This window comes from Anas acuta, chromosome 1 (assembly GCF_963932015.1).
Source record: "Anas acuta chromosome 1, bAnaAcu1.1, whole genome shotgun sequence".
Taxonomy (NCBI): Eukaryota; Metazoa; Chordata; class Aves; order Anseriformes; family Anatidae; genus Anas; species Anas acuta.
Window position 1 is genome coordinate 98,120,726 of NC_088979.1, and position 27,018 is coordinate 98,147,743.

The following is a 27,018-nucleotide window of genomic DNA, read 5'->3' on the forward strand; positions in this document are numbered from 1 at the left end:
GAGCTGGGTGTATACAAAAGCACAGCTGAGGTCAGAGTGTAGGCTTATATCGATGCAACCTTACTGACTTAACTGGATATGATGGAGAGCAGCATGTGGCCTGCTAGGCAGTTCAGAAAACAGGCCGGGCATATTCTCTTATTCTTTCAATGAATAACTGTAGACCTCTCCCTTCAGAAGCTGGCTGGAGATTATAAACAGGTGAGAGGGAGAAAACTCTCTGTAGTCACAACTCAGGGATGCGAAACCAAGAGGGGGAGAGGACTCAGAATAGAAATACTTCGCATACCTGATCTTTGGATCACGTTTGAAGGATCTGAAATGCAAACAGGGCAACTTGTGTTAGGACAGCAGATGATGCATTTGCCCTTACTGTATAGAGGCTGTGCTGGCCTGAAGCAGCTCCTGTGAAGGTTTTGTCTGAACACATCGCATCACAATCTGCAATAGAGAAAGTTCAGATGCTTCATGAGCAACTTGTCCTTCCCTGTAGGAGGAAGAAGTTGGAATTTATGAGAGAAGGGCACTGTGTGCGGTGGGAGGCCCATCATCGCACTGTAAAGTAGGCAACCCTACCACCTGAATGGAGACTTCTGCAATTGGTAGATACATGGTGCTTGGTTCTGGATCCTCCTCTGGATTATAAATCCCTAAAATCTGCTTACATGAATGAAAAAAACTATATATATTAAATAAAAAAAAAAGTGCTAAGCTAGGTTTTATCAGCAATACCTGACTAGGGAAGAAGAAAAAATAGCATAGCCCAGCAGCCTGGTAGAGATTTCTGCTCCTGTGGCTGAGATAATGGAATGGCTTGTCAAATAATTCAGAATTACCACCTGAGTATTACGGTGGGGTGAAACTGATGTTAGGTAAGTGTAAAAAGCCAAGAATGTAGCAAGGCAGATATTTTACATTAAAGTGCTTTACAGGTACAGGACGGAATATACAAAAGCTGTGCGTGAAAATGTTTTTAGCACTCTGCTGCTCATACACCTGCTTGGGTTCTTAGTTTAAGCTTTCCAAGTTAAAGACACCACAGTGATTGTAAAAGACATGCTGTGTTTTGTACCATCATTTATGGTTGTGGATTTCCTTCCATCTCTAAACTGCAATTAAATGTTCCTATCATCCTGTAAATTAGCCTTTCTCTTTTAAACATCACATTTGCAACTCTATGTTCATATAATCCTGTAATTATGTAACTATTTTCATTTCAGCACTGATTCAGCAATGTACTTAAGCATATGAATGATCTCTTTGAACCCAATGGGACTCCTCACATGCTTAAAATTAGGCATAGTTTAATTACTTTGCTAAATCATCAGCGATACTGATACAGAGATGGAAACAAAGGAGGTGGTTTGCATCTACTTTAGAAGTGTCCAGTTCAATAATGGTGTTTAAACTCTACTTTAACTTTCCTGTTTTAAATGTTTTCAGCTGAATCATAGTATTGGAGCCAGGTATGCAGATTGAATCATATCTTTTAAAACTACAGTTTCTCTAGAAGCAAAGCTTCTGAGGCAAAAATTCTGAATTATTTGACAAGCTTTTAAGAGGATCAAGATCTCTCCTGCCATCTGTGCTCTCTTTATATCGGTTGCCTTTTCAGGCATGTCATTGCAACTGGTGGCACACCTGCACCAGGAAGGGCTTTTTGCACAAAAGGGGATCAGTGTGCTCTTCAGGGTTGAAACATGGTCTTACCCATTGCATGGGTAATTCTGAGATGGTGATAAACCATGATGCATGAAGAGGAAAAGGTGGGGGGAGGGGAGGAGCTGGGAAGATGCAGCAATCTCAGTCTGTTATGCAACTTTTATACTATTGAAGAAAATACATGTACGTCTGCATCCTCATAAATTTCTACTGTCGTCATCTATCCTAAAATTGTATATTTGCTAGGATCTATAATGTTAATGGTTTAAACCAAAGCATTTCTGTGAGATCTCTAACTTTTACATTATATTGTATGAAGTAGGAAACTTGAAGCATGACCACTACATTGGAATTACAGCTCTTCTGTATTCAGAAGTAATGGGACAAGAAGTACTCTTGAAGAAATTGGGAACACTGAAGAAAAGAATTAAATGAAACACTGCAAATTGCCTTTTGTAGCAGAATATGAAAGTCTGCACCAAGTATCTCCAATTTTCACATTAGGAAACAGAGGCACAGACAAAGTTCTTCAGAGTTAAGTACAAATAAATGATTTCTATGAGGCTTAATGTTGTAATAATTGTAAAAAGCTCTTGTTGCTATCGCAATAACTTGCCCTAGCACAGAAGAGCTTTCAGAAAGCATGTATTTGGTATTTAGTGCTTATGTTACAAAAATATCAACATGCAATCAAAATTCGCTACAGCAGGGCAGGTGGAAACAAATTCTGCCCCAAAGTTAGAATTTAATCTTAACACAAAAAGCACTAAAATAAAAGATCAAAAATACACTTAAAGACTCTCTTAGAAGCAGAAAAAACATATAAAAGTTATTAAAGTTCTGTTTGTGGCTTAACGTCCACTAATGAAGATGGACTTAACCTAAAGCTATGAATAATGAAAGTCTGCCCACACAAAAGTTTTTGCAACATGGTGAAAGTCTGCAGGGAACCTGGATCTCAATAAGTCAGCGCATGGTCCCATAAAATGAAGACAAAAAGAAATCAGAAGAAGGTTATTTGTACTGCTTGGTTAGGAGACCTATTTGGAGATGCCCACTGACTGAATAGGAAAGGAGCTCTTACAAGGAAAAGAGGGCTTAGAAAGAATTGGACATGTAGCAATCGATCTATTTGTTTCAGCGCTTAGGTTTAAAAAACAGATCAGTCTGTGAAGAAAAGTACTGATTATTGGTTTCCAGCTGAAGTTCCTTGTCATGCAGGCTTCAGTGATAGTGGCCAAGAGGTGTTAACACTGCAGCTAGCAAAATGACTAATGCACTGGGAGGCATTACTAGCATAATTTGCTATCTTGCACAGTCCAGCCCACAAGTTAACCAAAGGGTTTTTGCATGAAAACCTTACCTTCTGTCTGAACGTGTCTTCTTAGTTTTAAATGTTGATTTACAGATTTGCTTGGATGGAAAATAAATACCTTTCACTTAGTACTTAGTGAGATATTTTTTTTTCTGAATTTCTCTAGCTTCAGCTACCAACCATGATATGAGTCAGTTAAATAGTTTTTTTTATATCTCATTCCAAAAGAAAAGGTCACTGAGGTGCTATATATTACATAGAAAAGCTGCTTTACCTTTTGATTTTCCAACAGTAGTCACCTCTGACTCTAGAGCTAAGCTACAGTAGGACAGGGAATCCAATTAAATAGCATATCTATAAGAAAAGCATAGCAATGTTTAGCACACAGAGCATATTTCAGCTACCTAGAGGCTATTCTGTGCAACACAAAGTGGGGTAATTAAACTCCAGTTCCTACTTACCTATGCAGACTAGAAGTAAATGCTGTTTTGCATTAAAAACTGAGTTTTGCAGGTGGGAGGATAGAACATAGTTTGTTGGTATTAGTGTTGCTGTCATAAAGCACTGAGATTGCAGTGTCCCCACAATCTGGATGCTGCTACAGTGGATTTCTAGGCACTTGACCTCAGTGGAGTAGGGATACAGTCTGGCTTCTCACACGCTGCTGTAGGAAATGCTGGATACCACAGAGGGGATGCAAAAACTATACAGCTCCTCAGTCTGTATTCTGTCTAAACATGACCTTAAATAAAATAACAAGGACATATCAGAAATTCTGCTTTTCTTTAGGGCTTTGGGGTTTACTCACAGCTGCGTGTCTTCCTCCGGTTAGGATCCCAAATTTAATAGAAGTTCTCTCTGTTACCTTGCAAGAATAGAGCAAAGAATTGTTTTTTTGTTGTTGATGGTTTTTTTTGTTGTTGTTGTTTTTTGTTTGCTTGCTTGTTTTTTTTTTGTTTTGTTTTGTTTTTTAAAGAACTGCTCAATAGGTGTTTTTGTGTGTTTTGTTGCAAGTTTTAACTGGTGCGGAAAGTTTTTGATAATGAACGTGTACTCTCCTCTTTTTCAGAGAGACAACTACTTTGGTTATACAGTTACCTATATCCCTTGCTTTCTTAGATCTTCCACAGTTCCATCAACAGGGATAGGGATTGTGGCTCCTTGCCCCTATGCTTCCTTTTTCGTGGAATCTCTCAGGTGAGGAGACGAGCTCTCAGGAGTCCTTTGCAGGACTAGTTCTGGGATCAGACCAAGCTGCTTGGGACTCTCTTAAGACAGATCCTGAAAATCACCATAGATTCCAGATGGAGCTTTCTTTCCCTTTTTTTTTCCCTTGGATAACAGCCATTATCCTGTTGATCAGGCCTTTCTCTTTCTTGTGAAGCAAACAGGCTGAAGAGGCCCTTGCAGAACTGGATTATTGGTAGTTTGTGTGACAAAGGGTGGTAGCAGCATCCCATTTTTTACCAAGCCTGCAGATGCTACAGTCTTAGTACATCCAGGTCTGCTCTTGGCTGTCAGGTGCCTTCTGAGAGTGTCTAGTGGGGTAAGGGTATAAGATGCAAGTAAGGATGGATTTATAGTTGATTTAATGGCAGTACGTAAAATAATATCTGTTGATATTTTGCTGGGTGGTTGTCTTTACAAACACAGGTACATGTCTTCTTTGTAACTTATTCTTCCTTTCTTTTCAGTGCTCTTCTCCTATTTCAGCTCCTTAATGTTCTCAAAACATCCTTCAAAATTGTACTCAAGTTATATTATGGGCAAACATCTTTATAGAAATTAAAGGACAAAAGTTTCATTAATATTTATGAATAATGAATCACTGGGATGTTGCCCTTTGATAAATCATCTATAAACATTAATACAAGTGACCATTTAATGTAAACACAAGTATGATATTCTAATTTATTTTCCGTTTCCCTCTGTTTGCTAATTCATTGATTTATTAAACTGCCTAACTAGAAAAAAAAAGTCTCTGCAAATAACAATTTCATTTATAACACACTTATAAATGTTTAATACTAATAGTTTAGGAATTGGAGGATGAAGTTCTGTTAGAAAGATGCTATTATCTGTGTGAGATGATTTTCCCAGTTTGCCCTTATCCTCCCATTGCTTGAGAGCAATAATTTTAGCATGATAATCTCTGACTTCCATGTGCAGGCCAGGGATGAAACAGCTCACAACAGCCTCCTACACACCATGTTTGCTACTTTTGACTAACCAGTATACTCTAGGAAGAAGAAAAATACTCAGGCCCCTAATGTGCACTGTTGCCCTGGCAGATGTGGCGAGACATAATTAATGTAAGGATGGCATGCATCAAAATTTGTTTGTTCTGCTGAATTGTATACCTTGCAAGGTACAGGAAATTTAAGCTCAATGCAGCTATTAGAATCCTGCTGGCATTGCTCTGATTCCTTACTGCTTATTATGAAATTATTCAGACTTGTGAAAAACATCATATAATGATGACTCAAACAATGACTTGTTATGCTAGATCTTCCCAACACTCACGAAGCTGTTTGTTTTTGCTTTAAAAAAGGGAAGTGAGTCCAAGTAGTTGTTCAGCTCCTGCACTTTATGGTTGCTTATTTTTTTTTATAATCTAAGTTTGCTGTTGTTGGTCACAGAATTATGGTGAAATTATAGTAAATATTTTGGTAGCCTTTGACAATAGGAGGGTGGTTTCTATTTGGGTAGCTTCATAGTGTGGCAAGACTGCAAGCGACAGCTTCTGTTTTGCTTTGCTTATGGAACACACGGGAGTGGAGAGCTGGGACCCAGTGATGGGGGGTTTATGAAGCGTACACAAGCAGATTCTACCATGATCAGCTCCCAAAATAAATCTGTTTTCCTATGCATCCAATAAAAAAGAAGGGATGAGCTTTTCCCACTCTGAGCCTCTTCATTCCATTCATTCTCAACTAAGGATAGTCTGCTTTTTCCTTTTATTAAAAATATGAGACCTAATTTTCCTCATCATTTGTGTTCAATGAGCCACTCCATTCCTGATGTGACTGATCTTAACAAAGTTATACCAGTAATATATCTGTTCCAAAGAGTTTCAGTAGACTGTTTTCTCCTTTTTCCTCCATCCACTTTTTTTTTTTCCTTGCAGCTATTGAAGTGGTAGCATTCCTATTTTGTGTTATAAATACATGGGTATTTTTCTTCATGTGCTTCAGAAGATCTGTTTACAACACACTGATACACAGCCTGATTACTATGAGATCTTAATTATAAACCATTAGCAGTATATTATCTTCAATCTTCTGAATAAGAATATACTTTAGTTTCGCAATACTATTAAGAAAAACAGTGTTACTTTCTTTCATGTGTGTGTGAACAAAAGCATTCACTTGTTAGTAGTCAGTTATCGTCCCTGCTCTGTGGTCAGTATAGTTTGCCTCAAGGGATTTATATGACTTGGTTAAATCTTTTAACCATTAGAGCCCCAAACTGCCTTACTATCATTTGTGAAAATACCTTCCACAGGTCCAAATAAGCCCTTGTATTTGATAGTCCCCTGGCTGAGATTCTCAGTGGAAGCTGATGAGGGCTTTTAGCAGGAACACCTGTGTGCTCAGAGGCACCAAATATTTGTGTCATGAATGCTACAAAAACACTGGTATTTTTCCAGAGGCCGTCTGGTAAAGATTAAGAACTCATTTTAGTCTTTGTAAAACTTACAAATAGAATTAAAAAGGGACAATGGATGATTCTGAAAAAAGCTTGCAAGAAAAAGAAAAACAAACAGCCCTGAAATATTTCTTGTTCATACTTAGCTGTAGCCATTTGTTCAACACAGTGGAAAGCGATAAAGGGAAAAGTAATGTTCTTAGGCTGTTGTCACATAACAGGGAGGAGCCAAAAAGAGCAAATAAGTGAATTGCATACTGCCCACAAAAGAAAGAAATGACTCGGACATTTATATAAATACACTGGTATATGAAATGAAGAAAAATGTGCCAGTTGACTTTTGTTACATACTGTTTCCTTCTTAATCCAAGAAAAGTTTTTTTCAAAAATTGTAAGCCAGCTACCAGCTGCAAAATTGACTTTTCTACTTAAGAAGCTGTTGCAACAAATGTGAGCTTTTTTTTTTGCTTTTTTTTTTTTCAATATTATGGGTACTGCTCAGGCATTCCATACAAGTAACTTTCTATTTACCATCAGCACTCCAGTGAGGTTCAAAACTGCTGCCTTGTAGCATAGCCACAGGGGCTCAGATTTTCAGACTACGTATGCGATGCATTTTCCTTGAAAAATAATGGAAGATTTCTGTCTTTTGTCTAGAGAGCCTCAGCCAGGACATTTGTTTCACAGGCGTACTCAGTAAAGCACTCTAGGCATGCAATAATCCAAGATGTCTTATAGACAAGGGATGATGTAAATGTTATTACACAGGTGTTTTGCTCACATTGACGGGCAGATACTAATCGCATTGCAATTAATGGGACAGTGATGTACACTTAAATACACACCTGAAGAGTGAAAAGCAGAGAGTGATGAAAGAGGGTTTTTATAACACCTGTGCTGTTTAATTAAATTATTAAGGGTGCTCTCAGCTCGAGCGCTCCGGGTGTACAGCACTGACTGTCCAGAGGGCTCCATGCACACCCTAGAGGAGCACCCTCTGGCTGCCACCCACACCCCAAAGCCTCCACCACGGCTGCCCCCAGAAAGGCTCCTGGCATTGTGCTGCTGCTCCTGGGTCCACATTTACTCCCTGACAGTCTTGCAGTCCAACAGCGAGGCCCCAACCTGGCCATACCCCAGCCCACCACAGGCCTCTTCTGCCCTCCCTCCTCAGACTCGGGTGCCCAGGGCCTTGCAGTGATCTGAGGCTCTACCAGGAGCCTCTGCCACTTGGGGCACACCAGGATAAGGGCATTGGGTCCCATAGTCAGCCCCAAATCGTGCATGTCCTGTGCTGGTGGTGGCAGCTTGGGTAGGGGAGGACATGGGCTGCCATGGCTGCTGACAGCAAGCTGGTGCTGAGAGCCAGGAGGAAATTCCTGTCTCATTCAGAGTCCCATACTGAAAACCTCATGGACCTCTGTGAAAGCAGATGGTTCGTATGAGAGGCTGTGTTTGGCCATGTGGGCTCTTACAGCCCCTGATAGGGGATCGCCGCTCCCCACATACATGTGAATTTGCACTGGCAGGAGCCTCAGCCTGTGGCCTTGGCTGGCAGTCTGTCTGTCTGTCTGTCTGTCACACAGCTGGCATGCTCTGGTGGTTTGTTGGTATTGGGAACTCAAACTGAAGCATATGCTGTCTGCTATCTCCTGATCCTTGAGCTGATCTGTAGACATAAAGGGAGGGGAAAGAGAGGTAGAAATGGAAAACTGAAGAAGTAGATTTGCAGACCCGAGGGTAGTAGTAGTGTTGTTTTTGTGCTCCATGGCTCAAATCCCTGTTTGAATGTTCCAGCCCTCGGCTTCTGGGAAGTATGGAGTCAGGGATACCGTCCCCAACAGTCCGCGGATTCAGACAGTGTCAAATGACATGTCATGATAAATAACACTAAATAACACTAAAATTTTGGAAGATTTTCCATCCTGTAACACAAAGATCTAAATATCTTAAATTTTATCTGAATTGTATGTGCATATGCAACCTTTTTCTTCTTTCACTACCCAATTGAAAGAAAATGGCTTTTGCACATCTCCATTGTAGACCAAATAAAAGGGAGAGATGTCGCTAGAGAGGCTTTTGATCCTCAGACTTTTTATTACACATAATAATATATAATACTTTACAATACCAGTCATGGTGTGCCTCTTTATGCAAATGTTTATGAAGTGCCTGATGTACATCCAAAAGGATTAGCACAGAGGGATGCTATTCTTTGAGTATCACTTCATTAGGGCTTCTGTAAGCGTTATGACTCAGAGGAAAAGTTGTTGACAATGGCTGCCTACAGTAGCATCCTACTTTCTTTCTGCCTGTAAGCTGTCCAAAGGGAAAGAGGATTTAGTCTGTTTTTTGAAAAATAAACTAAAATTTTGGTCAGGTAAATTAGTAAAAATGTCCTTAGATTGTGTCTAGTGGGCACCATGCAAACAGGACTAAATTTGCGCCTATTCTAGAAGCATGAAGATTTGGAAAATATTTCAGTGATAGCCTTCTCTGCTCTGATGAAAATAGATGTGAATCTTAAGTTCTCAAACTGCTGTTATAAAAATTAAACAATAAAATTATGGTAAAAGTGAATAACTTCAGATTATTAGTAATGTTTAAAAAAAAAGGCAAAATTTAGTAGTAAAAATTCTGCCATCCCACTTAAACACAGCATAAAACGTTCATTTTCATTTTTTTAATGGTTATGGTGCTTGCAGCTGCTACCTATTCATAGGCATTGTGCCTTACTCTAAATGCTCCTCTCCAATCTGAATCTGAAGCTCTGGAGAGCAGGCAGCAGCAGAACAAGAGTTCAGTCCATTGCTATATACACAAACATGCTAGGACTGAACACGCCGAAAATGTTTCTTTGTGTGAAACATCAGGGGAGAAAAGGTTGCTTTTCACATGGATTTCTTTTCTCCTTTGGGATTTTTCTAACAGTTTGTTTTTAATTCAGATGGAAAAATCTATCTGCCCTTCATTCCGGTTGCTTCTAATTCCCCAATCACTTAACTCTAGGAAAGCTGCAGACAGAGGAAGGAAGTAGAGGGCAAGAAAGACACCGAGTTTACTGAATACAACAATTGTTTTTCTAACCCTGTGCATGTGTGTGGATGCTTGGTTTGGAAGGCGCACCAGAAGGAAGACAAATCAATAAAAGCTGTTCTCACAGGTTTGAAATTAAACATTTATAAAGCACTGGTATAAGGGAGGTTTTGACTTTATCTGTTTTACATGTTTTCACTCACAAAAATTCAGTTTTGATGAGACCTTTTTCCAGTTTACAATAGAAGTTATTTTTTAGAATTTCTTTGTGGTTATTGACATGACTTTCAAAACTGACCAATGATTTTGATTGAGGAAAGATTTTTATGTAAATATTTTAAAGAACCAGCTTTTTATTGCCATCACAAGGCAGATAATTTGATGATTGGTCTTTCTGTGGTTCAGGAAAAATAATGTAGTTGAATAATGTAGTCAATATAGTCTTGGAATGCATTTCTTCTAACATCTGTCAGATGTCAACTAAAATGTTTTAATTCATGCAGTAATGTCTTTTTTATCATGTAAATTGTATTGAGTCTACTTTTGATTAACTTAATTAAATATGTTCATAAACTAGAAATCTGAGGAGCTTCAGATGACAAAATTATTTGATGAGCTGCCCTTTGAGTCAATCAGCATTATTCCATTGGAAAAAAAAAAATGTAAACAAGCAAGGATCAAATTAATACATAAGGCAAAAGGAATGGATGTTGCTGTAATTACGTTTAATACATCTGGACAAAAGGTGAGTTCCACATCTGCCTTAGGTCTCTACAATGGCTCAGCTCCACATGACATAAAGGGAGAGGCATAGATTTAGGCAGCTCTGCCACATGTCAAAATAAATTTCCTAAAACAAAGCAAATTAAAAAGGCATGACATTGTAAGGGTGACACCAGCTCTCTGGGTGTGAGCTTCAAGCAGTGCAGGAGAGGAATTGTATTGCGTGCATATATGGCCAACACATTCTCTGAAGTGAACATAAAGCTCCAGAGCTGAGCTTTGCCCTGGACACTAAGGCCCCTGGTGTTACACTGATGTGCAAGGTAGAGATGCCTGACCCGGTTCTGAGCAAGAAAGCTGCAGGAGGTGGATAGGGGAGTATTAGTACCCAAACCCCAGAGAGGCAGGGCATCATGTTCTCCATCTTGCCCTGCCTGTCATCACCAGAGAGCAAGCGTGGTCTTTCTGAGCTTCATCTCTGTCAGTCATGGCACAGGGTATGTCAGCTAAGTGCTTGTAGCTCTTAGCTGGCCATCTGCATACTGAATGTTTCTAAACCAGACAAACATGAGGGAGGAAACGCTGAAAAGCAAAGGAAGAATGTTGTGCTTCAGAGATGCTGCTTACTGAATATGCTAAGGAAGCATCCTAAATCAGACAAAAGGATGTGAAATATAAAATGGTCTTAACATTGTACTGCCTCAAGGAATAGAGGTACTTTTTTTTTTTTTTTTCCTTTTTACTTGGTGTTCAGTATGCCCAATGGAATTTGGGAGCATTTAAGCTAACTGGTGTTTTGCCCTAAAAACAAAAATATAGTAATTATTGAAGTTGAAATATCACTTTTGAGGGGAAATCATTAAAGAATGAGCATCTGAAAAGAGGATATTTTAAGGCCACCTTGGCAAAGAAAACATGCTGTTCTTGGAGAAAGGAGGACGTTTTTTGTTTTCAGCAATAGGTACTTTAAATGTCTGATAGACTGGTAACAGTACAGGTACTTGGTGTGAGGAGTTCTTGAATGATCCATCTGTTGATTCGATTCAAAACAGCTGTAACATTTTCTTTTTTTTTTTTTTAATTCTGCTTATACCCATTGAAGATCATGTCCCTTGACCTTGCTAAGTGGAGATATGTTTGCAAAGCAGCAATGCTTTAGATTTTATTTTGACAACAGAATTTATAAGTCATACCAGCATTAAGATGAAAAGCACCCTGCTCAGTCTTGTTGACCAAAAATTCTTTTTTTAAATTGCATTCCAAAGTAGAAGATGAATCCTTGAAGCATCTGGTTACACACAAGAAAATATCTTGTGACTCAGTTCCTTTGACTTTCAAATATGCACCCAGGTAAAAGGCGTGCCCAAATTTACTTTCATTGGTACTGCCACTCTTGGTGTTCTGACTGCACGTACTGCATATGCATCCTTTTAAATGTATTTAAAATTCAGCCTCAGATTTGAATACATACAGATTGAAATTCACTTATGATACAGAAAATAGGTGTGCTAATGAATGTATTATGGTGCCTAAAGATGAATTGAGTAGATAAGTAAGGAAGAACATAGAAGATGAAGGGTTAAGTGATGATGTGAGCAGAAACTGAGCTCTATATTGTAGCTGTTATAAACTGAGAAACCAATATAGCTGCAAGGTGTTTTATGACTTGAAAAGCTATTCATTCTTTACATAGCATTACCATTAGTTACCTATGTAGGTTGTATTAAAATAAAGCCAGGAGTTAACTGAACCTTACATTTTATAGGTGCACGTTTAATTAAATTGTATGTTTTATCTGTAGTAATAAAATACGAAACTCATCTGAGTTAACACACAGCTTTACACTTTTAAGGTCTGAAACATCTCCAGCATCTCCATTTCAGGCTGTTTGGTATATGAGCCATAACATCCATTGGGGGAAAGTGCTAATCTCTGAACCTTTTCATTTGCAGCTAGAAAGCTATCCTGCTCATCATGCTGATGCTGTATTAAGCAAGTAAATAAAACTGCTTCCTGTTCTGGAATGAAGTGAACCTACAAACTCAAAAGAAAATTCCCCTGCTAATCATTGTAGAGCACTCAGCTTTGCATATTATTTAAATCTAAAAGCACCAACACAGGATAGTACTGTGAAAATATAGTCAAGTGATCCTGACAGACACACAAATATTTCCTGTTGATGTTGGACACTTTTACAAAGGCAACATTACATGAAAAAAATCTTATTTAACCATATGCATGTTTTTTGCAGTGTTTTGTTTCTAGACTTTGTTTTGAGTTAAAAGTCTTTCATATTTCCCCCTATTACAATAGACCACTTTTTTTTTTTTTTTTTTTTTTTTTTCAGGTATAACCCCAGAAAAGGCTTATTTGTAGGAATCAGCATGTCTTATTGCCTCCTACCACATTTTTGTTTACAGAAGAACTCAGCTTGCTTGATGGGTACTTCTAGAGCATGATTTTGCAAACTGAATTTCCAAAACTTTAGGAGGGAAACCAATGACCTGATCTGTCACTGCTCTCTTATCATAGGGCAATCACTTGTCCCTTACTTCTGAAAATTATAAAGTCTATTTCCTATTTAAGTTGCTGTTGAGTCCCCCTTCAGGGGGTTGTCTAATGAGGTTGCCTCAATTTGGCAAAGCTCTGCATTCAGCTCCAGAAGTATTCTGGTGGTATCACAGTGTTTACAAGGAGCAGGCTGGGAAGTTGTGTACACTACCACTATGTCTGTCCTTCGTCTTTGAGGAGCCTGGGCTGGACAGGCACCTGCCAGGCCCTGTCTGCCATTCCTCTGATCCCAGCTCAGACAAAACGCCTGCTCTGACCTCCAAGAAGGATTTAAACCCAGAATGTCCACTGATGGGCATAGTTATATTGTGTGGAGGCCACTGCTAGACCTTGTTTGTCCAGGCTTTGTGACAGAGAGCTGGGTTGCACCCTGAGTACTGAACGTCTTAGTTTTAATAATTCATTAGAGTTTGGCCTGTTTTCGCTTGCACATAGACAAGTCAGGACTTACAAAAGCATTCAGATCACTGCCAGTACGTCCTGGTAGATAACCCTACTTGACGCATCTGTTGAGCTCTGGCAGCAGAAACTGTACAAAACTTTTAAGGTAGAATAGATGTAGGTGAAAGTTATTTATATTTCACTTAGCCAAATGTGTGTGAATAAGGAGTGGTCTGGACAAAACAGACCAAGAAGTATTTCTTCTGAAATTGGATGTGAAACATCTTTATAGTACCTTAGTGTCTGTGAGAACTCAGGAAGATTTTCATGTCTGCTTCCGTTGTTGAGGTCCAAGATGATTTATAGGGACAGGTCAGCAGAAACCAAGTTATCTCATTTTCTCTACAGGCCTGCTGTATTTTGTATACCTTTGACTGAGCTGGGAGAGAAAGAAGGAAATAAGTTGTTTGTTTTTATTGTTATCTTACGATTAATTTTCCAACTATAATGGGTTAGCAGTGGCTTCACAGCAGCCATGTAGCTGCTAAGCTCCCCAGAAGCCAATGGAGCCAACAAAAACCTCTGCTGAAAGAAAGCACTGCCTGTACCCTGGAGATCATCCATGATTAAAACCAGTAATGATTTGTGTTCATCAGAGGGCAGAACACATCTATCACGCAGATAACCTTTCTCTTCTGCCTCTCTGGAAGAGTGCTTGTAGGTGTGAAAGAGATTGTTGAGGACTCTGTTTTGGAAAGCCTGGGCAAACATCTCTAGCTGAAGCATAACTCTTAGACCCTCATATACAAGTTTTCATTGCCTAAACTCGTTTACTGCGTAGATAGGCAAAAATGTGTAACTTTATAACTTCAATTGTAATACACATCAGTATCACATCATCAGTCTATGGCACTGATGATTATTTCACTTTGGGGATGTGGAAATATAATAAATATATTGATATTTCTTTTTAAGGCTATTAGCCTTGTGAATCTTTAGATATATTAAAACGTAACCTGACTCTTAAACAACTACCTTTTATGAAGCAAACACTACTTCACACAATCATTCCCAAGATAAACAGTATTACATTGGTAACAGGAAATCACAAGTCATTTATGTTAAGGTTTGGTCCTTGACTGTAAATTATCTTTCAGCAAAGATTGTATTCTTTCATCTATCAGTAATTGCATACTAGGTTTGAACTTGAGACTTTGGGTGTCTGTAATAGTAATGCATTCCATGCATTTTTGGTGGGCAAAGTTACATCTGGGATTACGTATGGCTTTCAATTTAGTTTACACTCAAGAAGAAGAGAGGAAGCAAGGATTATTTGAAGAAGGAATATTTTGTTATTGTGCCTGACCAATCTGCTTGCTCTCCATGATGAGATCATTGGCTCTGCAATGAAAGAGAGAGTAGTGGGAGTTGAATACTTGGACTTTAGCAAGGCCTTTGACACCGTTTCCTGCAGTGTTCTTTTTGCCGAATTGGTGAGATCTGGGTTGGGTAAGTAGACAATAAGTGACTGGACTGGTGGGCTCGAGGTGTGTTGATCAGCAGTACAAGGTCCAGCTGGCAGCTGATTACTAGTGGCATGCCTGAGGGGTAAATAGCAGGGCCAAGGCTGTTACTGGCTTTACTTACAACATAGACAATGGGATTGAGTGTGCTCAGCATGTCCCTTCCAGTATAAATTATTCAATGGTTATTTTCATCTGGGGATTCACAAAATATTTAGGGTTGAATGTTGAATACAAACAGATGTAAGGCATGGTGAATGTGTAAGGAGCACTTATTTCTGAGCAGTGCTCAACAGCGTAAATGTGGATTCAATAGCATGTTGGTTTCGTGTGTACAGTAAGTATGAAGGAAGTGCTGTAGGACCAGGCTAGAAAATTCCATCCTGAGTTGGCATTAACCCAGGTGGCTGAGTTACTCCAGGGACTGCCTTTTATGTGTAAAAGGAATCAGTAAATAATAGTATTTTTCCTTGTATCTGAAATGGTAAGAGCAGACAAGGTGGATAGCCTTAGTGTTGCTTCAGACACTGCTCTCATGTGGTTCAGCACCTCCTTGTAGAACTCTGCTTGCTCTTTCACTGGCCAGCGCACATTTCTCTAGGACCGGTTCCCAAACCTCGATCTGCCATTCTTTCTCAGGACAAAAGTGGTACAAACAACACTTGCAGGTATTTGCATGAGGACAAAAATATTGCCCTGTGATAGACCAACAGTTTAGCATTTGTTCAGAGAAGAAAAACTGAATGCCCAGGGGACAGGTGTCAGCTGGTTTGTGGCTTTAACATTCTGAGGTTTGGATTTTTATTTTTTTGTGTGTCTTTGGCCCTCTGTACCAAAATAGCTGTATCTTAACTAGTAAGCAATATACAATTTGCAAACATACAAACAATAACAAAAAAAAACAAACCAAACAAACAAAAACCCACCGTGGCTAGTTATTTCTAGACACCAATTCCCACCTGCTGTTTTCTAAACTATAGATTTAAAACACTTCAAATAGACCCCATGACATTCATCTTCCTATTTTGCCATTTGTATCTTCTGTTTTCACTGTGCCTGACGTACGTGATATGAGTCATCCCTGTCACTTTTATATTTCCTGACTACCAGCAGTTTGGGATGAGACAATTTTTCCTTTCAGCTGACATTTTCTTTGGGACTAAGGGGCAAGGAAGTATTTAAAAGTAAATTTAGTGTTTAAAAATGTTGACAAGCTAGCATGGGAACTTTTCAATGAAATCCAAAAAGGCACAAGTCTCATCAGTTTCCTGCTGGGATTCTTCTATCCTGACCTTAAAGAAAAGCCTCAAGGAGTAAGAGGGCATTTCATTTTCCATACAACCCATGTTTCTCTACCCCACCATTTTCTTTGTCTTTGCCCTTCCACTTTTTACTCCTGATGTTTCTACTTCTTTATTTCCTAGTCATTTCTTGATTCCACCTACTCTGCCTCCCTTATGTACCTTTCCCACATCTACACTCCATGCTCCATTTTAATTTTTCAGCTTCCTTGTGATTTCACTATTCTACCTGCTCCATTCTGTCTTTCTTGGGTAGTAGGGATCTAAACTGTATGCTAAGAAAAAACAAACTTCCCATCATATTGTCGAACCATATTGTCCTTGATGCTTACAGGGAAAAAGAAAATACGTGTTTTTTTAATTCACTTGGAGTTTTTTCCGCTATACATCTTCTTCTGTTGTTGTTGTTACTTTTTTAGATGGAAGTGTCTTACCAAGATAACCTACTATAATTATAGTAGATACAGATTCACAACATCAAATCCTTGCCATCTTGTCCGGTTTTTGACACTCATTTTCAGCTGCGGTTGCAGCTGAGATGAGGTTGGAGCACAAGACCCACAGTGAAGAACAGACGCAATTCATCTTAAAATGATGCAAAGCTAACATATTTGTAAATCCTTAGGACAGGCAGTAAAATACTTTTTATCACTCCATATTTAGTCATTGTGTTACATTTCCAAAGGCACAGTCCACAGAAAAGACAATTATCTCTTTCTGATGTCAGAGGAATGGCTCATTAAACACAGAAACTTAGCAGCAACATAAAGAAAATGACATCATAAGCAGATTTGGTTTGTCACAACCAAAGATCTCCAGGTTTTCTACAAGCTATTTAAGTCTTACAGTCTTATATAAGGTAGTCTTATTTCAGAGCAACACTTCTTCCTGTAAAATAGTACTACTGTTATTATTTCCACCCATTCCTATTTTTATATATATACATTTGTAAAAAGAGAAAGGTTGGGTTTTCTTCTTTTCCTTAAGCCATGATTAATACTAGGCTTTTTTTTTCTTTTTTTTTCTTTTTTTTTTGAGTCATTCCTTCTTGCAGAGGCAGAAAATCAATAATCACCTTCAAAAAGAATGCATGTCAGAACCTGACAGAGTAAAATATATCCCTACCACGTACATGCCTCAGATTGACTCCACAAGTCTACTACCATCCCTTGTAGCTTTGGAGCAAGAGAGAGAGAAAGAAAGATTGAAATCCAGAGATTCTCACTCTGAATATAGGACTTCCGATGTACTTTGGAGTTAGCCATTCATTATGTGTACCATTCTGGTACTGGAACAACCTATAAAATATTTACATTCTGTAGAAGCATGTATCATGTAATGACAAGAACAATGAAATATGCCCATTTTTAGCATGCCATAAAAGATCAGTCTTCACTTCAACACCCAAGCATGGCAAAGTTTTATGGTACAGATAGTGCTACTTCAAATAAGGAGTTGCCAAATAGATAAAGATCCAGCTATAGGAGCTCAGGGAGACTTTTAGTAAAACAGTTGTACTTTTAAAAGCTAAGGGAGGGCAGGGGAAATGATTAAATGCCCTCCCTGAGGGTATTTAACTACCTCTTCTCCAACAATCAAGCAGTCTTACTGAGTCCAGCAATGCTCATTGTTTTGTTGTTCACGGATAGTTGTAAGCAGATGGATTTACTCAAGTGCTTGGAGTTGTGCACTTCTAAAAGCTTTCCTGAATCAAAACTTTGATATGACATTCTTTTGTTTGACTAGTTCATTTCCTATTTGGCACTCCTCCTCCTCACAAAAATGATTGGGTTTGCTCTCCAGTGTCTTGGCAAGCAGTCAGAAACATCTCCACAAATCTTTGGATGCCAATACAAATGCCAAAAGTGTCAAAAAAGTGCCAAAATAAAGGTACTCCATACCACTTTAAATGGCATTTTCACTTTTATTGACAAAACCTTGCTCTTTTCATCAACCATGCTTGTCCATTCTGATTTATTTTTATATACGTAGCTTTTAGAATCACAGCAAAATATGATTTACAGAGTTAGATCCAACTAACTGTAGGAGGAAATAACTGAAAAGCAGGAGCACCATTCAAAGCAAGGGTTTTAAAATATTCATTATTTTTGAGAAATATATATTATTTGGGGCTTGTTTTTGTTCTGTCTGTTCAATTCTTTTATTTAGCTCAATGCAGAACTTGCTTCAGTGTGAACTGTCTGTCTTAAAGAAAAGTCTAAATAGTTTAAAATATAATATCACAGTAGCAGTAGGAGATGATACCTCCAGTTTGTTATGCCTGCAAAAATATCTGGGCCGACAGGACTGCCAAGACTCATAAAACTCTTGCGTCACCATCAATTTATTGGCATGAATCTATCATATCTTTATATGATGTTTACTGTTTTGATACTAGCTCATGCCAACGTTAACTTCCTTTAATTTTAACTCTCTCCATGTGGTTGGATGTCTTTCGGTAGTGGAAATTTTTTTGGTTTGGGATGTTGGTATGTTTTTGTTTTGTTTTTTTGATGATACTGGTGTACAAGGTTGTCTTCAAATTTGCTGTTTTGAGAAAGGGAGGGTCTGATCAGGCTGATAAGCTCTTTTCTTTTTGAATATTAAGATTTATGCAGATTGGAGCCTAAAGAGATATGTTTTCTTCCTTGACATTGTCAATACTTCACACAGTCTTTTTATTTTTATTTTTTTTTTAAAAAAAAAAGGCAGTGAATCTTATGCTAAGATGAGACCAAGCTCTTTATAGTACAAAATGTAATCAGCTGCCTTCCATTACTATATTGTATGATAGTATGACTTCATTCCTAACACAATTTACTTAAATTGAGCATTTTGGCAGATGTGTGCATGAGACTAGAGGAGCAGAACTTCTATTAAATCATATCCCAAAACAATAACAGATTGTGCTGTAGCTCTAGCTATGGAGAAGTTTCCAGCTCTTCTCATAACTTACTGCACATTATAGGAGACATTAGGAGAGTGCACACAGCAAATGACTGAAAAATATTCCATGATCTGGCCAGAAATGACATACATAGATAAACAATTTGATCTGTGATAAGAGGTTTGCATAACACTGCTACCTAGTCAACAAAAGTCAGTGAACATGTCCACTTGTAGTGATTCCAGTGAGGCAGATGCGAGGAAATTAACATATTTTTAGTGAATAATGCCTTCTTCCACTTTTTTAGACCCACCTACCGTCTTCCTCAGGATTAATGACAAACTCAAAACACAATTCTTCTCTCTGCAGGTAGTGAACTCTTTGAGCATGGTGGAGTTTTTTATGAGTTATTCATGTGCATGTATGTGTGAATGTGTTGCTGTTTGCTATATAGTAATGAAGGCAGGTCAAAGAAGTTCTCCTATCACTTGGATAAAGTCCTATGAGTGTCTGAGGAGTCTCCATTAACAAATTCAGAGCAGCCCCCATCAGCTCTGTCTCCTGCCTAAACACAGGGGTACTCTCACAGCAGAATGCTCCTGAGGATGCAGCAGGGCAGTCAGCTGCAGAATTCAAGTTAAAAGCCAAGGAGTGCTAGGGTAACGTTTTAGATAAGTTGATTTGAGGGACAAGTGCTAGAGCTTGATAAAATATTCTGAGGAAAGTCAAAGGGACTAAAACCTGTATCAGTTTTCACATTTTGCACTTCTAATTTCTTTTGCATCTTCTCATTAGGTTTGTCTGGTCTAGATCTAACAGCTTTGGCTAGGATAGTTTCAGCTTGAACTGAGTCAACTTTAGACTGATCACAGGGCAAAATTATTCCAAGTGAAGCATTAGACATGAGGCTTTCTGTACTTCGGTCAATTACTGGCACTAACTTAAAAGCTGGTTCTATAGCATCTGAAAAAAAAAAAGAAAAAGGCAAAAGTAATTCAGTTCTGTAGACCCTGATTCTGCTGTGAGATTCATGGAATTTTCAAAAACAAAACAAAACAAAAAGACAGTATGCTCAAAATGTGTGATCATCAAGCTCTGAGCACTGTAAGAAGATAAGCTTATCTCATCTTCAGTACTATTTCCACTTTTCTTGACTTTCTGATCTCTTTAAAAGACATATATATATATATTAAAAAAAAAAAAAAAAGTACCATTGGAGGTGCCACCTGTGTCACCAAATCAATAAAGGGCGTGTTTCAATTCCATTGATGTAAATCTGAATCATAAAATGTCTTATCAATATTAGAACAGGAATTTGTATTCCAAATGCAAACAGAGAACATGTGAATTTTCTAAGTAGGTTGAAGCATATGAATTTTCTAAGTAGTTGAGCTGCAACAAGTAACAAAATACCTGCAAAAGTAATTGGCAATAACAATTGCCATCCTAGTTAGGATAGAATGGGGACTTAGCTTGACCTCACATGCATTAAACATTACAGAGTAGCTTTAGCTTCTTTATTCTACCACTGAGATTCAATGAAAAGTTAAGGACAGACTCTTTGTCTCTGGGCTTCTGTCTTATTTGTGAAAGATGAACTTCGACTTGCAATTCTCATTAGGGGGAAAAAAAAAAGGCAAAAAAAAAAGCCCCTACTTAAACATTAAGTTGTGACTCTGTAAAGTATAAAGGATGAAAAAAATAAATGGAAAAGCTGATGTTTCCTCTATTGCCTGTTATATTTTAAGCTCACAGATCGCAAATCAGAATACTGCAGCTGTACTTTTGATTTTTAGGTGTTACTGAGAAGATTTGCTGGGGCCACCGTTGTGTTGACTTGGAGTCTTTATTCTACATATAGCTTCGCCTAATCAGAATTTGAGAGCAAATGAGTGAAGTGTTGGTTGTAGGCCTGTAGCAACCCCTCCTATTCCTTAGTCAAGAGGTAGCTAAGGAATCATCTCCTCTAGATGCAGCTTCTTCCCGCTACCTCCTGAGAGCAGTGTGGAAGATGTAGTCCTTCCCTTCCCACACGGCTATTCAGAACCGAGCCTTCAAGGCTGTAAGAGCTGAACTTGCAACGAGTGAGGCTGCTGCCCAAGTGCCTCTGGCCCACTTGGTTCTGTTGTCTACAGTGGCACACAAGGGCGTAAGAACCCCAGATGACCTTGCAATCAGTAAAACCTGCTCAAAGCACAACGAGGGTGGAAAGATCTAACCTGACCAAATCTCAGAGGACCTAAAACACTGAATGTGGCATTACCACATCCTGCTAGCCCCTGTAATAGTCAGGCCACGAGCCAGCAAAGTGCTTGTATAGCTGTTTAACTTCAGGCACACCAGCAGCCTCACTGAAGTCAGTAGGGCTATTTGTATGTTATATATTGACTATGGTAAATGTTCTGCTGGCTCAGAGCCAACAGACATCTGTCATGGCTATTCGTTTAAAGAAAGCAACAGCATCTAGCAGCAAAAGAAAAGGGCTGCTTTGGGGCTTTGGGGAAGGGGGAGGTAGAAATCTACCTGAATGTAGAAAAGGGTGGGTTTAACTACCTTGGCCGATGAAATAATTTTTTAGGGGGGTTAACTACCCAAGGCTAACATAGAGGCAGTTCTCTTAGTGTCTTTATCTGCCCACTGAAAGCATGAAATGCCATTACTAAAGAGTGTCTATGTCAATGGTGTCTAATGACCTCAGAAATTGTGTGGCTGTGTCACCTGGGGCAATGGAGCTGTTCTCCATCCCTTTGTAGCATAAATGAGAGCACAAACTGTTCAACTTTGTCTAGGTATTCTTGAGTTTTAGTTTTCTAGTGGAGTAACCTATATTTAACTTCATTTTTTTTTAAATTAAAAGCCTGATCTTTTCAGTTCCTATTTCTACTACCAGTCCCTATTCATTTAAATAAATATACAGATGGAAAGCTATTTTCAGAAATGCTCGGCATTGGCTTATATTCTGTGGAAGTCAGCAGTAAAACTCCTACTGATTTTACTTGGGAGTGGAACTATGTCAATACTGAATGGTTTTGAAAAGCACAACTTAAGTATCATTTTGACTAAATGCTGCCCAGGTATTATAATCTGAAGATATTAAGTCAAAACATTTAATTAAATATGTCACAATATTTTCCGTCCATATTTTCTCCTTAACATGGGTGCCTTGTCTGCACAGGCAGAGACATACCACAGAATAAGTCAAATGCTTCCTACAGAGACTGCTGCCTAATTCAAGCTGCTGTTACAACATGTTTTGTGGCTTACAAAGTTTAGCTGAAACATGTATTTGAAATATACCAGCTATTTGCATCCTTGCTGCTACACACAACTCCTTTCCTTTTGCCTATTTTCTCCTTTTTTAACACTGACATCTGCAGAAATTTAGGTAATCTGTATTTGAGCTTGAGCACTATGCCATTAACACCTAGATAATGACAGTAGTTGATGCAGTTCCACAAGAACAGAAAAAATCATCCTTAATATGGTGATTCCCATTCAATATATATATATATAAATATATGTAAAATATGTATTGTGGTAATTTCAGCACACTGATTTCTAATGCCTCTTTTAGGATTTAGGATGTTTTCTGAAGAATGAGGCTGTGGTTCCATGCCAATTTAAGGCTACATAGTTTGGGGTGACTGCAAAAACAAATTTTATAAAAACAAACAAACAAAACCAATAAAGTATATATTGCAACCAAATCATCTTCTGAGTGGACTCATTACAGAAGCACTGGTGCTGGAGTAAGACAGAAGATGGGAAAGTCTGGCTGAAGGCAGAGTCATGGATCGCTCTCACACAGGTTGGTTTAAATGACCATGGAATTGCACCAGAATATCTTCAGTATTCCTTGACATGCACTGGAGACTGTAAGACTGTCCCCTGAAAATCCTGTCCAATATCTGTTAGTTCATAGAAACTTTTTTGTTGATCGTGATGAAAAAGACTTGGATCAGCCCGTAAGCATGTCATAAGAACAATAAACATCCCGCTTTCTTAAATTTTTTCTTAAGATTAAGTGATCAGTGATGGTTCAGTCAGTTTTGAATGTCACCAACGCTGTTAAAACACTAATGTGCTGTTTCCACTAGCCCACGTGATTAACGGGGACCAGGGCTGTTTTCCTCATCTCGATATATAGCTATGCCAATAACTACCTTAACAGATAAACAGCTATAAAATGCACCATAGAGAGTGTATCATATTAAATATAAATTTATGTAAGTGCGTATTACATATTTAATATAATTGTGTATGTAAAGAATTTCTGGCTCCAGATATAATGTTTAAGTGCAAGGAGGAGGGGGAAGGAATAAATGCCTTCACAGTGTGATGGTGAGAGGTGTGTTACATTCGGTATAAAAAGCATAAGAAACCAAATGGAACAACTTAAAAATTGTATCCAGTGATTCTGGATTTATCTGCTTAATTTCCTGCTTTTTTAATTATTTTTATTTATTATTTGAGATTTTGGAAACTGAGCATCATTATTTATGCCTGCTTATTATTTTCAATATGTTTAGGTTTATAGCAATGGTATAGCACGTATACTGTATACTTATCATGATAGAAATATTTGCCCATTATGTTTTGAGATGCTGCTATTTTCTGTATAGCTTTTCATTAATTTTCTCTATGATAAGAATTTATCCTGTCTCTGAAAACTGACTTTGAGTGAGGTTTCCTGAATGTATTATATGCCAAATTCAGAGCAAATGACAGAGATATTTGCCACTTCAGCTATGCTGTGTAACCCTCTGCCTCTTTTTAAAAAACGTGGTGAGTGGTTATGTTTGCTTAAGTTGAAAAATAATTGAGGATCCATTCAGGTCAATGAATGTGCAAGTAAAATAAGTCAGGTGGTATATTCGGAATAACCTGTGTGATTTCAGCAACATTTCTCACATTTTCAAAAGTCCCTTTAAAAGAAATAATGTCAACTTCACACAAATCACTGTTGAAAGCAGGACTAAGCAAGCTTTAACTGGATATTAGCTTTCACGATTTGATCTGATTCACTCTGATTATATAGTGCAGTGGCTCACAGTTGGCTGAATTGAGAGTCAGTTCCCAGGGCGGTCCTTCTTTTGTGTACAAAGATAAGCTTTCATATGCAGGTGTCAGAGCCCGTTCTCTCTGCTGCACCGTGTTGATGTTTTGAAAAACTGAATGGTTCTTCAAATGTCTAACATGACACTGATCCTCTTTAACGCTGCGTATTTCCCTGCTATTATAAGGGCAGCCCTATTGCTTTCAGTGCTTCACTAGTAGCTCATTAAAAAAAAATGCAAGGAATAATGTCAGCATCTCTGTTGTGATGAATGTTTTGACATTCACACCTCTGCTGATGGGTGCCTGAATAAACAAGCTATGTGAGCCACACAGGTGCGGGGTGCCTGGGACCCTGCCCTAGCCCGAAGGCTCAAGGCTCCTGCTCCACCGAGCGCCAAGGTGGAAGGGAGGGCGCGTACAAGCCTCTGCAGTCAGCATGATCGGGTGGTGATGCTGGATCCGGGTGTTGGCAGCTGGTGAGAGGAGCCTTGCTTTATTCTGCCAGTACACAAAGTCTGGTTTTGTGGCTGTTTTCAGTGGAACCAATGTTGTCTGCTCCAGTGGGTGCCATTCAAAAATCCTGCTGTGGGGGAAGGAAATTTCACCTACTCTCCTACTCTCAGCATGTTCTGGAGTCTCTGCTCTAAGACAGGGAATTATATGCTTTTTTTTTTTTTTTTTTTTTTTTTTTTGGTAAGGAAATAAGGCAGATGTATGTCAAATCAACATGAACAAATATTTTAAAATCCTTTTGCTGAAAGAAACTTCAGGGTGATTACAAAACACAGAGGATCTAAGGATGGCATTATTCTTGTATACAGAACAGTCTGCAGCTCTTCATTGCAATTCCACCCCCCCACATCCTTCAACACAAAACCATCCATTACAAAGCTACTGCAGTCATTGATTTATGTGCTTGTGATCAAACTTCCCTGCTTCTGATACTGTGAGCATTTTATAAAAGATGCCTGCAATTCCTAGATGGACTCAACGTGTCTGTTCCTGTGCTGTTGTGCAGCTGCTTTATTATGCTCCTGGCTTCTCATCAGTGATTTCAGTCTTAGTACAAGGCTCTACAGAAATGAATCTCTTGGAAGAGCTCATTTATATTTTGATGATCACCTCATCTGCATAGCTGCACTGTGTACTATGCTCTGTGATAACTGTCCATGATACCAAAACCCCAGTAGCTATGCTACAGCTAATTTTCAAGGCATCGTGAGATGATATTGGTCCTTGCCCCAGAGCAGTATCAACTGTCTCACTGAGCAGTCTGATTTGTACTATCCCATGTGTGCCTGTTAGCCTAGACTTGTGATTTGGGGCACCAGGTAAAACATGAGAAGATGTCTCATGTTCTGTAGCCTCATGCACAGTTATGAAGAGGACACTGAGCCCACTGGTCTGGCACATGTGAATTACAGCTGTGTGGAGGGTTCATAACAGGACCCAGCAAAGGAAATCATAATTTAAGGCTTCCTCCTCTTCCACATTGTTATAAATGAAGTCTCAACTCAATCTGAATTTAGTAATATTTATAAAAGGAATATTTATAAAAGGTATAAAAAGCAAGTAAACAGCACTGGGTGTGCGGGGAGTCTACGCTCCACCAACACACACACAAGAACATCAAACATTCTAAATACACAGAACATTGCTTTACATAATAACCCAAGTATGCCTCTACATACGTACAGTCAGGAAAGGTAACAAACAATCCTTTAAGTTCCATGACTTAACAGTCTCCATTTTCCACTCCTTTTCTTGACTACAAACAAGTCTCCATTTTCCATTCCTTTTGAACAATATGTCTTGCTTTAAGTTGTCAAGCAACTCGGCCTTCAGGCCTTATGTATCCTGTTCTTCTCGGATCGAAGAAAAGCTTATCCATCTCCTTTTCAAGGCCAACAGGCCTGGGTCAAAAGGCATGTCCAGGTCAACAGGGGGAGTAACAGCAGAGGCCTTCGATGGCTGTAGCAGTGGGGGGTCCCATGGCGTAGCAGAAGGAGCAGTAAAGGAGCCCGCAGCTCCCTCACTGTCTGGCAAACCACACATTTCTGACTGTGGTCCCACATGGCTCTTTAAGGCCTCAGAGCCTGCTCGCCAGGTGCCAAGCAATCCCACTGCAACCTTGCTGTTTTTAGCTGCAGAGTCCCACACCTTGACCCCACACCTTGACCTCAATTTGGTCCCGTGTTTCAGCATCATAAGCTGTTTGATCGTTAATGAGGAGAATAAGCTGTAAGGTTACCGGGACAGTCTTTGTTCCTAAGGACGTATGATTCCCCATAATGCGCAACTGCTTACCAGCGAGGGCCAGTTGTGTGCACAGGTCCGCTTCTCTCAGCTCGAGATTCTCTCCAGCTCCAGTGCACCTATTTCCAGTGACTTTCTGTACGAGCTTCTCTGAGCAGTTTGCTGAGTCTGGCCGAACCTATCTTCATGAGGCAATCAAAGTGCCTGTTCCCGTCCTGGTCTCCATTCTGCCTGCCTGTTCCTCTTCACTCTTTTTTCCTGCTTCTTCATTGATGACATAACTTCATTGTGCTGCCTTTTTTTTTATCTTGAGGGCAGGCTCCCCTCTTATACCCTTCTCTCCACAGCAGTCTTTTTCAAAACAACTTTTCATTGGTCAAACAACTTTGCATATAACAACAACAGCAAACACCCAGAAACTTCCATGACTTAACAGCTGGAGAACAAGCAACCCGAGACTGCACGGAGTCTCCTGAATCCCTTCTCTGTTCCCTCTAAGCTGTCTTAAATTGCTGATGGTCTCATCGTCAAGAGTCTGATGTTACTATCAACCATGGGCCTTTCTGCCCCCCATTACCACACTCCCAAATCTCCCCCTTCTTTATTAATATCAACCATTTTCTCTACACGAATTACGACTCCATATATAACACACAT

The 27,018-nt window shown here is 39.0% G+C and overlaps 1 long non-coding RNA gene across 1 annotated transcript in view; it reads left to right on the forward strand.

Moving 5' to 3' along the window:
• LOC137860078 (uncharacterized) overlaps positions 1 to 22,120 on the forward strand; it is a 34,420-nt gene extending 12,300 nt beyond the window's left edge. The window contains exons 2-4 of the long non-coding RNA XR_011098737.1: positions 9,635 to 9,788; positions 10,239 to 10,406; positions 20,844 to 22,120. This is a non-coding gene — a long non-coding RNA (uncharacterized lncRNA). The remainder of the gene's footprint in view (positions 1 to 9,634; positions 9,789 to 10,238; positions 10,407 to 20,843) is intronic.
• Positions 22,121 to 27,018: the final 4,898 nt, after the last annotated feature.